Source organism: Micropterus salmoides, unplaced genomic scaffold (genome assembly GCF_014851395.1).
Source record: "Micropterus salmoides isolate LMB-PRFRI ecotype aquatic unplaced genomic scaffold, ASM1485139v1 Ms_hic_scaffold_1, whole genome shotgun sequence".
Lineage (NCBI taxonomy): Eukaryota > Metazoa > Chordata > Actinopteri > Centrarchiformes > Centrarchidae > Micropterus > Micropterus salmoides.
In genome coordinates this window covers 36,445,382-36,459,734 of record NW_024040040.1, presented here as the reverse complement: position 1 = coordinate 36,459,734, position 14,353 = coordinate 36,445,382, and the positions used below count along the sequence as shown (strand labels likewise).

At 40.5% G+C, this 14,353-nt stretch overlaps 1 protein-coding gene and 1 long non-coding RNA gene across 2 annotated transcripts in view; one reads left to right on the top strand and one right to left on the bottom strand.

Moving 5' to 3' along the window:
- The window catches only part of ofcc1 (orofacial cleft 1 candidate 1), a 75,252-nt gene that overhangs the window by 52,104 nt on the left and 8,795 nt on the right, over positions 1–14,353 (top strand). The window lies entirely within an intron of this gene.
- On the bottom strand, positions 2,720–4,755 carry LOC119908084. The gene is made up of 2 exons (XR_005445185.1): positions 4,656–4,755; positions 2,720–3,209 (listed from the first exon to the last, which is right to left on the bottom strand). It is a non-coding gene; the product is annotated as an uncharacterized LOC119908084 (long non-coding RNA).

Here is a 14,353-nt window from a genome sequence, read left to right as displayed (position 1 = left end):
CACATTGAATTTGGTCACTTTAACGAAGACATTACGTCCGAAAGGATGTATAGAATAGGCTCAATTTATGTCATTACATTTTCTTTAGTTACATTTCAGAAAGCTGAGAATTCATCTCAGAGGTCTTCAGCTTCATTCTAATTAGTACAAGATAATTACCAAAACAGAAACTCGGCGAGCGGGCTGCATGATTAGTCTGTGGAAACCAATTTCCGAAGATATTTCATTAAAGAAAGACTGCTCAATCCACACACATACTGAGATGCATATGCTACAATGGACATTCTCTTAATGTGAACAACTTGGTGTCATGGGAAATGCAAGATTCTAGTTCGCATAAATGGCATGTCCCCATGAAATTACTATTCCTTGGGAGAAGCTGTCGCATGTTTGACAGCCCAGCGTAGGTCGATGGTGATGACACAGGGAAGGGCAGGGTATTAGCACTGAGCCTACACCCGATGTAAAATCTTTGCATAGTGATTGAAAATGTGACTTGTTGAGATAAGGGAAATGGAACATAGCGATCAAACTGCAGCCCCCTTTAATTTATTCTGTAGAATTTGTTAGTGGCACACATCACTCGGTGTTCTCTGTGTTCATTAACTTCCTTGCTCTTTCCTTGCACAAGTTCGTATAGCTGTAAAGGGGTGAAATGGAATCAGAAACTACAGTAGATTAGTGGCTTCTGGTAGAAGATTGACTGGCTGTTAAGAAAACATTTTGTCTTACAGGGGAGTAAAAACAGGCTTGACTAATCCAAAATATTTCATGAGGGTCACAAGGTTTATATTCAATCACAGGAAATATAACCACCAAAATCAACTTCCTCTGTGAAACTTGTGTTGAAAAATTAGTCTACACTTTAAAAGGGTAGCGGCAGACATTTCACAGAAAATTCTGATTGACAGTGCTTCAACAAATAAATATGCATGATTAATAAATACAGGATTGTATCTCTTGGAATTTGTCTCACTTGTCATAGGAAGAATGCTTGCAGTTCATCTGTTGGTGTCTATACAAGTTGAGCCACAAACTTTATTGAGCTCTGTCTTCCATACATACATACATAGAAATCATGATGATACTGGAACAGCAACCATTATTTTGATTGGATATAGTACATGACCTTACTTCCTGTTTGAAAACTGAGCTTATGAAAAAGACAGGAGATGATGAATATTGTTGACATTGTTTGTACTTACATGTTACTTGAAACTTTCTTACAATTTAATATTAAACTCACAAGACACTGTTTGTGTCATGCAGAACTTACTGCTTTTTTTTTGCTATTTTTGTACACCTGTCTTGTAAACCTTAATGAACTGCATCCGTAGCTCCGAGAGGTGACTGCACTATTGCTAATGGGATGGTGATAGACCTGTTTATTGGGAGAAAATTGAACTTTCCAATGTTTGTAGACTTTGAAAGAAATTACACCCCCAAAGTTTGTGATTAAGAAAATGCTTCATTTAGCTGCTGATGGTCTCTTGCTGTGGTGGCACTGCTAAATCATCCTTGCATTACTGCATATCTCCCTCCACAGCAACAATTATAGCATACTTCATATTGTCCCTAATTTGGCGTTATTAAACTGATAAAATGCCAACACGTTAACACATTCTCCGGCATGATGAAAATTTAGGGTTATTGCATTTTATGATTTTTACATTATTCAAGCTGGCCATTTTTCATCAAAATAAGATGGGCCTTGCCATTATTTCATAATTATTGTAACAATTTCTCCTGTGAAAAGGGTCACTTTCCTAACTCAGCAAAGACATATCCCTATTAGACTAATTTGCCTACATGCAAATTTTTGTCATTTTTCCCTCATTAACTATTTATCATGGACAGGAAAAAAATATATTCATGAAGGCAAGCGAAGGAGCAGCCCGACAGAGCTGAAACTAATATTTTGCAACTCTAATGATTTTTTGCATCCTTAATTAGATAGAATAAGGTTGATATGATTAGGTCAGGATGTAGTGTTTTTCATTAAAAATACATTTCAGAAACTGTATTCCAAATGTGCCCTTGCAATTAAATAATGAATCCGACGCATTCCTTATTACGGACCCAATTAATATCAGAGGCAAGGGCGTAATTTTAATAACAGTGGGCCACAAGGCCTTCATTAGCTAAGTCAGAGAAAGGAGGGATGAGGAGAAGGAAAACAAGGCACTCACAGGAACAGCAGCAGTCTGATATTGAGCCAATTTTAGAAAGTTATTGAACAGTACACTCTTGAAAGGATAAAGTATGACATTTTCAACAAATAAGATCTGGGGGTAAACAGGAACTGCAAGTACCTCTTGTTTGTTTTAGCCTAATTTGATACCAGTTGTATGTCAGGTGCCAAACAGGGCAACTGAAAATGAAAAATCATTTAGAGAATCACAAGTGAAAGTCTTTTAAGGTTAATCTAGTACTTATAGTAGGTTATAATATGCAGCTGTAATATTAGAACCTATTCTGTAGCACCCTGGATCACAAGTAGCAATTTGTTGCTTGACTCTGCATCAGTCAGGAAACCTTTAATAGCAACAAGTTAGAATTCTGTCAGCCAGTTGCACTGTGCTGATCAGGCAGCCCACTTTCTGCATGACATTTCAGGGTGTCTTGTACCTTAACTGTCCCATTACCTGCAATATCAACTGTAATGGGACAACACGCTAGTGGGACAAGCAGACTATTCATTCATTTTACACAAAACATTGAACGGACTTTTTTATGTAAGACATACAGGGGCGGAGTGGGACAAAAATTCAGCATTGGCACTGTAGCCACGCCAGCCCACCTTACCACATATCCCCACAAACACACATTCACTACTTAGGCTACATTTGTTTACAGATGGTGAAATAATATAAGCAGTAGGCCTACCGTACGGAACAGCAAGTGCATCACTTTGTGTTGAAAAGAGTTGGTGACATAAGGTTTGAAAATAGGAGTGTAAAAGAACAGGCCACAACATTTGGCATTACTGGAGGAAATGTTTGCAGTGTACAGAACATCAGAGGTTGACTACTATTTATAGACAAAAAGGGTAAAGTTAGAGCAAATAAAACACAACAGTATGGTATGTCACATATTTTGCAGTTACAAAAATGAAAGATTATTATAATCAATTAGGTTCAAAATAGTTTTCTGGATGTGCTGTGCTGTAACTCAGCAAAATCTCTCTGATGCTGTATCTCCCTCCAGCACTGAAACAATAAAAAAAGAATCCACATTCAATAACCAACCTGCAAATGGCCTATTATTACCAAACTTGTAATTTTCACAAGGCAGTCATAAAACATAATCTAATTTTAACTTTCTCACCAATTAACTTTATATTATAGATTCCTCCATGCCATATGATCATTTCAGCTTCAAGGTTTAAATATTACTCACAGGTTAAGATGTCAGCAGTAGAGCTTACTGGCTAAGCAAAGAGGGTGAATGAGTCAAGGACCTATCTACCTGTGTGCTCTTTAATTTGATCCCAGGAAGGAAGGAAAAAGAATGCGTTTCAGTCAAAGATCATTAGCCTGAAGTGTTGTGGATAACAGCTCAGAGAGGGGGCATTAGCTCACCCACCAATCATGGCATTTTTCATAATTGAAATTTAAGACTTACCTCACAATTTTTGTTCCCCACTTCTATTTACATATGTAGCATAAATCACACCTTTTACTCAGTTAGTGTACTGTTGTTCCATTCTTGCTTCAACCACATCACAAATTATTTGGAGATTATTTGTGTGCTATTTCTTTTTGATTCATTTTTATGTTCTTAAGTCCCTCTGGTGAAGTTTGTTTGATTGGATTGTCACTTGGACTTGTCCTAGACTACAATCAAAGTAAAGTATACGTCTTTGCAATCACATCACCTTGTGTGTTGGTGTAATTTGTTTCTACTAAAACCTGGACGTAGTAATGAGCATAACAGATCATTGCCGTAGCTCAAAGTGAGAAAACATGTAGAAAGACAGAGATTGCAGCCAAAGTTATCTCTCAAGAACAAACTACTAGTGACACTTAGTTTAAGGGCATTGTGAGTGTGTGTCACTTTTTAAAATGGTTTAGCATGAAGGCTTTGCCAAACATGCGGATTAAGCCAATCAAAAGTTGACAGATTTTCATAGGAAACTGCAGCAGACACTGCAGGTTAGTCAGTTAGAGGCAAATGATGAAACAAACAAACAAAACATTTTTCTTTCCTAGTGCTAGTACTATTATACCATCATGCTCTGAGCTAGAGAGAGTGCTAGCATCCTCTACATCATCCTAGTGGTTCAGTAATGAGCCCCATTAATTATGTAAAGGCAGTGATGCAGATGGACCTAATTAATTGTCTCTTGTCACCCCCTTGATTACTGTACCTGGAAGGGAGGTGTTGATTTCTGTAATACTTAAGCAGGTACGCAAACTGTTTTGTCAGAGCCACCACTACGACAATGACAGAGTAGAGCTTACCCGCTACAAAGCGCTTTTCCTCTTAATTCTCCAAAAGGAAACTTTCCCAGTGGTGGTGGTGGTGACATTGTGATAATTGAAGGAGAGAGGGAGAGATTAAAAGAAGCAGGGAAGGAGGGGGGAGGAGAAAGAGGGCTTGTGTGGTGGCCCTGGAGATGTTTTCGCAACCTGATTGCATCAACATTTGCGTACCTTCGTGCCGTTTGTCTCCGTATGTCTAGGTAATGGGTTACCAGCGGGCAAGTTTGGGAACACCCAAGGTGCTTTGCAACAGCAGTGTGGTTGGTGGGGAGTAAACCTGTTGAGAGTAGAACAGCACAGATTGGAGTGGTAATGATAACCTGAGTCTGGGAGGCGGGCTGTTAATCATATAAGACGTGTTCTCCATCTCAACTTACAGCAGCGACATGATGGTGGGACCTGACCAGAGAGATACCGGGGTCATCCTTTTTCCTTGTGACAAAAAAGACAATTTGTAGCATTAATCTCAAGTCATTTCATAAATATTCTATATTACCTTGCCTTTCATACAAAACAATATAACGTAGCTGCAGTTTGTTATACAACATGAACTTCCAACACACTGAACAGCCTTTGGAAGACACACCTCTTCCACCTAACTTATTATAATTTAATATGTATCACTGTAAATGACTTTTCTGAATGAGTTTTGACATCATAAAATATGCATAGCCTGTTAACTCTCTAATAAAGCACTTTAAATGAAACTATTTACAAGACAACAATGCACACAGTACTCATAATGCAGCACTTCATCTGGTTTATTCATCAGTCCTGCTGTGCAAATAGTACAGTTAAGTGAGTATGAGGCCACCTGGGCTGAAAATATAAACTAAAGTAAAGGAAGAAGAAGCTTTTTAAGAGGAAGGCGGACAGAGGGAGCAGCAGGCCGTGACAGCATACACAGGAACCCCTGTCACACAACAATAGAACCCTCAGCTCCTGAACAGGAACCCATAACAGCAACACAGGAACACCAGGAGAGGAGAGGAGCTGAGTGCTTCAGTAGCACAGGAGGGGTCATCCAGAGTCAGAGGGCAACGACTGGTCTATGGTGTGTGTGTGTGTGTCCTCCCAATAATGTCTACCAAAAAGCAATGTGGTCAGTGTGTGTGCATTTATGTGCTTAGCTGCAATTGTATGAGTTCATGCCTGTGTGCATTTATACAGTATGTCTGTGCATGTGTGTCTACCCTTATGCACATTTGTAAGTATGAGTACATGCATGCAAACCTTTCTGCATGCTTGCATGTCACATTAGAGTGGCTTCTTCAATTACAGCGGATGGTTTTTATTTTGTTTTTTTTAGTGGGCAGCGCTGAGGGCCCCAATGGCCCTAGGCAATAGCAAGTAGGCAGACAAGGACAGTGGCGACGTAGAAGCAAGCACAGCTTTCACAGTCAGAGAATGAGGGAGCTCAATATGAGACAAGACTGCAAAGGCTACATGCTTGTGTTGCTGAAAAGGTCATGGACTTTGCTGGGCAGTAATGTGTGAAAGCGGTACACAGTGGTTAAAAAAGAAGAGAAGAAAATAACAGATAAAGATCAAACACATGTACACTTTCAACTCCTTCCCAGTTTGCACATATAACATTTTATTTAAACAAATACAAAACACATTCATACAAACTGACCCATTCAAAGTAATTTAAAAAGAAATAAATGTTATCACTGAGGATACACAAGTGATTTTTGTTCATAATACCTTCTTAGAGTCATGATTCCAAAATAACAGAGAGACGTTCTGTTCATTAGTTTTTCACATAGGATCCACACACTGCAAGTGCATAAAATGCATGCTCAGCCACTTATAGCTCAGCCAGATATACTCAAGTATATTAGCATCAACTTTCATTCACCCACATTGTGTCCTAGGAACAATATCTGCATTTCTGCTGTTCCGTTTCTGGCGTTCAACAATCCTGAACTCTTTAAGGTCTCCAACACAAAAGTTGTATAAGCCACAGACCAGTTTTGTTTTGCTACCACCATGTTTCTTTCCCTCCCGTCACCTTACCCCCAATTGGAGCAAACATGCGCAGAAAGACTATATTTATTCCAACCGGAGAGAAACGGTCAGATTAAGCATTTATATGGTTATTAGGCGCTAATATTGTCCTGTTGAAGGTATTTGCAAAGGTATACTCCATCCCTCTCAACTCGATTCCTTCTGATCAGGCCAGATCGGGCCAGTCTCTTCTGATTCAGGTGGTTACATGAGGCATTTTTATTCTGAAATTTTATTCTGGCTATTATTCCAATTATTAGTGGGATATTAGGGTCCATGTAAATGCAGCGAGTGATACACGTGCCTCTTCTTTGACCTCTGTTTACACAATGGCCATTACCAGGTCTATACATAGCTTCCTCAAGAGATCCGAGCATGTGAGGGCATGGACACAAGAAATGTCTCTCAGTGCTAACACTGTATTCTATGGTTCACTCTGGGTAGTATATGACTCATAGGCTCTGTGATGTGTGTACAGTGTCAGCGTCACAGCAGGGGGTTGCAGCCATCAGGGTTCACCCCCTATGCCCACAGAGCCCTGTGAGAAAGCGAAGCTTCTCTTAAAAAAAACAGGTTATGTATTCAGCAGTTTCCAACCGCTGTTATATGTTTTGCAGAAGACAAAATGTCATGTCATTTTGTTGATTTTATTGATTTATTTTTGGTATATACAATAAATTTAAACAATGTTGAATACTTTATATCATCCTCCCCTGTTAGATGCACAAAACAGGTGCTGTAAAAGGTTATATCAGGTTATATCATTATAATCAGAGTTTCATTTTGTATTGATAAATATCAAGGCCAGTAAATCATTCGAGTTCTATGAACAGAGATCTTAGGCTTCCTATTTTTGTATAAATTTCACAATGTGACGCACTCACTTACCTCACAAACGCACCACTATAAAATCATCCCATTTCTAAACAGGCACAATTCCAGCAGTGGATAAAGAGAGAAAGGAGAAAGTGTTCCAGTATGAACTCGTTGGTGTGAACAGTTTAATTACAGGGAGTGTCAGCCCTATTGCTTAATGTGTCCCTCACAATTAATCCAGGGAGAGGATGTCATTATCTACCAAAGCCTGGGCCGGGGCAGGCTTTTCTGTCAGAGTCAAAAGAGGGAGGGAATGAGAGTGTGAAAAAGAGAAAAACAGTCAAAAGACGGAAGTGCCTTTAGCTTGCAGCCGACAATATGGTTGACCTCTGTGACACCAAAAAGGATCAGGCCAGGATTCTTGGAGATCATTTGTTCTTCAAATGTTTCGGAAACTTGCATCTTGTGACTCCATAAATGAGGAAGAGATTCTTCCTTTAATTTCTTCATAATATGAAGCTTTGCCCATCAGTTGTCAAAACATGTCCAGCTGGAAGATGTTAGATTGATGCCAGGTTTTCACCACTTTGAGACACTTTTCTGTCCTTCCTTCTCCTTATCCCTTACCTCCCCTCCTTCCTCCTTGATCAGGCCGAGACTTAAGGAGTCCTAGCATTTTCCCTTGCAATCCCATAATGTGAGACAGAAGGCAACTAATTGGACTGTTGAAGAGTGAGCAAAGATTTATGCAGGAACTTGGAATTTAAGAAATAATATTAAGCGTCTCATCATGCAAAAACCACGTGCCTGACATCTGTCGTATGGGTATAGAATGTAGTGTAACCATGTTAACAAACATTTAATTGATTAATGCTACATGTGGAGCTGGTAGGATGTAATCATTGTGGAAACATAAGCTAATTATGTCAGCTGAAGAAATGTGACAAGGGCAATGCTGTATGTAATGCTCACTCAAACACACATACAAAGATGCATATACAGCCTCTGACTGCACCGAGGTTTTACAGCTTGAACTTGACAGATCTGATTCTTTGTGACTGTCCGTCGTTAGTCACTTCTTTTCCCCTTTCTCCCTCCCTTTCCTTTAAAGAGTTTGACCTTGGCCGCTTCCTGTGGGCCGGAGGGGATGAGGAAGGTCTGGTGATTGTGACAGGTGTCGCGTCTTAACAGCCCCACATGACATCCCGAGGAGAGATAGACATTTGGAAGGGTTTTTTTTCCATAAGGGTTTCACTCATAACCTTAAAGAGACAGTACGTGTGTGTGTGTGTGTGTGCGTGTGTGTGTGTGTGTGTGTGTGTGTGTGCATGCACACTGACAGTATCGATGTGAGAGAGGATGTGTGTATGCGTCTCACCACTGATTCCCAGCTCTCATTTTGGTTATTGGCTTGGATACTTATCACCTCCAGCCTCCGAGGCCTGATTAGGTTGAAGCTACTCCAAAGTCAAATTTTGGATATCAAAGGCAATACTCAACTTTGACATCTGTCTGCAGCATCCTAATACGAAGATATTTTGAGAATTGAGCATATCATATAATATGTGGTCCATACACTTATAGCAAGAAAATGCGTTTTTAAGGATTACTAGAAGGATACAAGTCTGCAAACACTCAATTAGTTTGGTGTAAGTTATCATGGTATTACTGGTGTAGCCTTTAAAAATACAAAATAAGTTGTATTTGACTTGTATTGTTTGTGTGATTGCTCTTTGGTTGCAGGGAAATATTATTAAATTAACATACATTTCAATAGAGCATGCACATGCTTTATATATTCTATATATGAATCCTTGATTTGGTCTCTTTGCGAATATTTTAACTTACACAAATACATTGCCACTTTGCAATACTTGCATCTGGCTTACGTGTTGCAGCACATCTGTGGTTACATATTTAGAGGTGAAGTAATTCCTTTAATGTGTTCAATGTTTCAGTCAGACTTTGAATATGATCCCTGACTTGAAGAAAGGTGTGAATAATGAAACTCTCAGTAATTTGTGAGCAGACATTAACATTAAAACGTGGAGTACACATATATTCCTTTGTTCAATAAAGTTGCAGGTAAACTTCAGTGTGCTCCAGAACAAACCTGGAAAAGTCATCTCCTTAGGGCCTAGGGTGAGTCAGACATGGTGTGGAAGTAAAAGATGGGCTACTATCTGAGTTGTTTACTGTAGGCTGGGAGTAGGCTTTATTTTCTGCTAAGGAGATTAGTAACAGTGAATTATGCATATCTTATTTTCTGGATTATCTCAGGCACTCAGTGATAGTATCTCACTGGATAATCTCTTTTAAAGTTGTTCAGTTTATTCTGACTGTAAATATAGTCATAGTTGCTTGTTTATCTTTTCTCGAAGTCCAATTTGGTCTGTGCTACTTTTGGATGGACTGTGTTATTAGTACTATGATTACTCAAGTTGAAATATTTATAGGCGGCGGTCTTTGCTTTATAGGCACAGTAATGAGAGAAGGGTGGATGAAAGCTACTGTAGCGTACTAGCCGTTTTGTCACTTTGTGTGTGTAATGTACGTGTGTGTGTATATGTGTGTGTGCCTGCATGCAAATATGAATGGGTGGCCTGTCTTGTCCAGTGGTGCGTTTATCCAGACACAGACCTTTGCTTCAGCCAAATCAGGCCCAACGCAGACAGTGTGCATCCATGCCATTTTCAAGCTGCTCCAATTATATCTGCTGACCGTCCACATATTGGCCAAATTTACAATAATAGCATATCTATTTCTATCCTAATGGCTGACATTGCTTGGCTTATCCATGCATGCATGTCGGTGGTCTTTTATGCTTTATGGTTTAGTCTGTTCCCAGCCATGCGCAATATGTTGTAGTTTGTCTTGGCCTCAGATGTGTATGTGATGCATGAAGCCACTGTGTGCTTATGTATCTGTGTGCATACATTAATATCTTTGTCAATGAGCATGTGCACTTATGCTGTGTGACCCCTGACATATAAAGCTTGTGCATCTGTACAACAGTATTATAGTATATTATTTCAAATTGGTGTGTGAGTGTGTGAACCCAGTACGTATGTGTTGGTGCGTGTGTCCATGAGGCCATGTTTACATGTGTGTTTGTGTGCCTACATACAGTCTGTGTCTGTGATTTAAACCCAGTGCTTTGCAAACAGGCCTTGAGCCTGGGCCAGCTCTGACAGACAGGGTGGTGGTGGAGTGGAGGGGTTGACCCTCTATAGCTTAGAGAGCCTCTGCACAGTACACCCCCCCCCCTCTCCCCAGAACCCTCCTCCCCCTCATACCCTTCCTCCCCCCACTCCCTGCTGCCTAGCCCCAAGCGCCCGCAGGCACTAGAGATGCACGCATGCGTTGCCTCACTGTGTGAGGCTTTGTCTGTTTGTAAGCATGGATGTATGTGTGTGTGTGTGTGTGTGTGTGTGTGTGTGTGTGTGTGTGTGTGTGTGTTAGCATGTAGATCAGTGTTACTCTGTGTGTGTGTGTGTGTGTGTGTGTGTGTGTGTGTGTGTGTGTGTGTGTGTGTGTGGATGAGGATCTGTGGACAAAAGAAGCAACCATGTCTACTTCTTCTCTCACTTGGCAATAATCATTGATGCTCCTTTCTGCTCTACCTTTCTGCTCTATCTGTGTGCCCAATGCATTTTCATGTTGTGTGTGCCTTTTGTTTTTAAATGTACAATGCACAAAACAAAACAAAAATCTGTGTTAAACGGTAACACCTAACAATATTAATACAATTGCAATATAAATACAAGAGACAGAAAGAGACAGGCAATTGAAATGAATGTTTTTTGTTTAGTGGTGTAGTTTAAGATACAGTAGCTTCTATACGGTGGTTTATACAAACGTTATGAGCAAATAAGCCATTTCTATTAGGCATACAGTTCAGAATACTGATATATTACCATCACCACATATTTGGCCTAACAATCCAGTGGTGCTATTCACTTGTGGAACTTTTATGACAGCATCCCTAAGCAGTTTCCATTGCCTTGATTTTATATTTGCTCCCCCTCTAAATATTTAGTATGAAATGAAAAGCATCATGTACATCATTAGGCCTCAACCACTGCTCATACAGGTTTGTTTGAGGCAAGCAGGGTAGATTGTCAGGAGTTGCGTTACATAGTTTCCATTGCAGACATTTTAGAAAAGTAACTGGTAGCTCCTATCTCTCCACTTTATAAACATGTGTATCCCTGCATCCTACTAAGCTTGCCATTCTTAATCTGTTGCAGTGGTCCAGATGGGTTATTCCACTAACAACAACCAGCTCAAATACATATCCCAAATACTGTAGTTCCAAACTTTTCTGATGGACTAGCCCAACACTTTCCGTGACTTTTTATATGACCTGTGTAATTACCAAACCTAGCACCAACTCAAGCACAATCCAAATTCCCACGCCCAGACCCAGCCATACTTCACTCCCTTCCTCAAAATCTAGCCTCCTCTAGGAATCAGTACCACTACACCTCTTCCCCATCCTCAGCCCTCTTCTCACTACAGCTATACATCTGTCCTCAGCCACACCACAAGCTCCTCTTCCAGCTCCATTGCAAATCCTGGCATAGCCATTTCTAAGTGGCAGAACCAGCCACAGCCCTATTCCAAGTACCAGGTCCAGAACCATCCTCAGTTTTCTCCCAAGTCTAAATCTATATCCCTCATTCCTTAGAGCTCCAGTTTCTTCCCTAGTCTCAGTCCCAACCGTAGTCCCAGCCACAGCCGGGGCTTCCATGTGCGACTGACACATAAATAACCAAGCCTGTCCGCCACCCAGGCAAATTCAAATGCACCTGTCAAAGTGATGAAGCACCCGCCCGCAGGGAAGCATTGTTTACATTTTCACTCCACTCTTCGCAAAAGTGAGATTCTAATTATTTTCCCACTGTAAATTAAAGCCAAGTGGGACAGAACTACAAACCAAAATGATCATGGCAGTGGCAGGAGAAACCCCCAGCTCTCCTGTGTATGAACTGCGTGAAGGGTGGGAAACGGCTGAAGAAAGAGTGTGGGTGGTATACGGAGGGAAGGTCAGTAGCTTTTGTCTTTAGGAGGGTAGATAGCCAGAGAGACAGAGTGGGGAGAAAACGGAGGTATAGAATTCACACAGGCTGTGTAGCAAGTCTACTTCTGTTGTGCTCATTACAGGCAGGGTCTAGAGAACTTCAACCAACTGGAATACATTATGCCCTCACATTTCATACATAATAATGTGCCAGAAATGTGCTGAATTATTTTTCATACCAATGGACAAGAAGAGAGAAAGAAAGACAGAGAGAGTGAAGCAGAGAGAGAGAGAGAGAGAGAAAGGAAAGATTTAATTAGTCCATGGGAACATGCAAATGGAAGGTAAAATTAGACAGTGGAAGAGAGACCTGGGGAAGAGAGAGCGCACGAATGGTAATGATGGCTATCTAGTTTGGATCAATCATTAAGGGATCAGGGGGACTGACAGGCCTGTTTGTGCCCACGCCTTAGGCTCCTGTTCTGGACAGTCGCCAGCCCGGCTCAATCCGCCTGTCCACGGAGACTTCTCCTTCTCTACTCCCTTCAGTTCAGTCACACACACAAGTACACACACACACGCATATATTTGTATGTATGTATATATACACTCACAGATCATACATAAAAGCAATAACGTATGCAACTTAGGTGCACACATAAAGTATATACTCACATGTTTTCAGATAAAAGCTTGACATTTGTATGGAGTAATCACACCGGGGACTTGTGAGTTTGTGTTTATTAATCAGTGATGCATCCCTCCTTACGGTAGTGTTTTTAAAATGCTGAATAATTTGTTCTCTAAGTCTGTGATTGGGTCCCATTTTGACACTGAGTTTTGATTATTTGTTGAAAAGTTTTCTGCAAGGTCATGGGGTCAAAATTGGGAGTTATTTTGGTTGTCAGCTAGGGCATGCCGGATTATATGGGGTCGCAGTGGAAATGTCCTTTTCTAATAATGGTCAACTCCAGACACTGGGTTTATATCCGACATGTCAGGAAAATGTCAGACACTCATATTTGTAGCAGTCAAGGACGTTTGAGATAAATACATAAAATACACTGTACCTATCCCAGACATAGCTATTACTAGACCAGTCTGTCACCCAGTGGAAAATTACTATTTAATTCTGTCTGCCCTCTTTTTAGCTGTTAGTTGCAAGTTTAAATCCTAAATTAGCTATGAATATGGGTCACTTTTTAAATATAACACAAATGAATATCCTTTTTATAATATAGTGCATTTATCCTTTTATCTCTGAGGCAGTGATGCCTATTTTTTGCCTCAAACTAACAAAACAGCTAAGGAATTCCAAATCCATCTCTTGACAGACTTACGCAAAATGATTGACAGGTCAGTCAAATTTTATTACAAGTCACAGTGGATTTTTGCAAAGAAAAGCTTTCCACAGGCGTCTGTATTTAAGTACTGATTGCTTTTATTCTGCATTCATATGTGGTATGCTATGATTCGGTAGGTGTGAAATCGCATCTTCTCCCAGAAAGACAGACAGACTATATTTGTGAACCATGGAGCCATGTCTGCAGCTGTGCCATCCCCACTTCCTGTGTCCCTGTCCCTCCCTCCCATTCTCTATGTGCATTTGCGGTAATGTCTACAAATCCTGAAATTTATGTCCCTGCTGGAAAACATGGTTTGCTGTTTATAGTCCTCCGCTAAAAGAAATAAGGCCCGTCTCTCCTGATGCAAGTCAAGGGACTGATGCAGACTCTATCTGATTTCTAAATACAGACCCCAACAATAAATCCCAGCTTGATTGGGTTTGAATTGGGTTAGCTCACTTGAATGCTATCTGCTTAACCCACAGCTGGCCTGTCTGCTCCATGCAGGCATTGAACCTAAATCAGTCACTTAGTGCTATCAAATGGAACAATGGTGGAGTGGAGAGAGCACTCAAGCTAGGGCTAGAAGCCAGGCTAGCACCATAACGCAACACAACAGACCAGAACAGAGTAGTGTAGAGCAGACAGGCCCTCTAATGCTCTTTCCTTTTTGT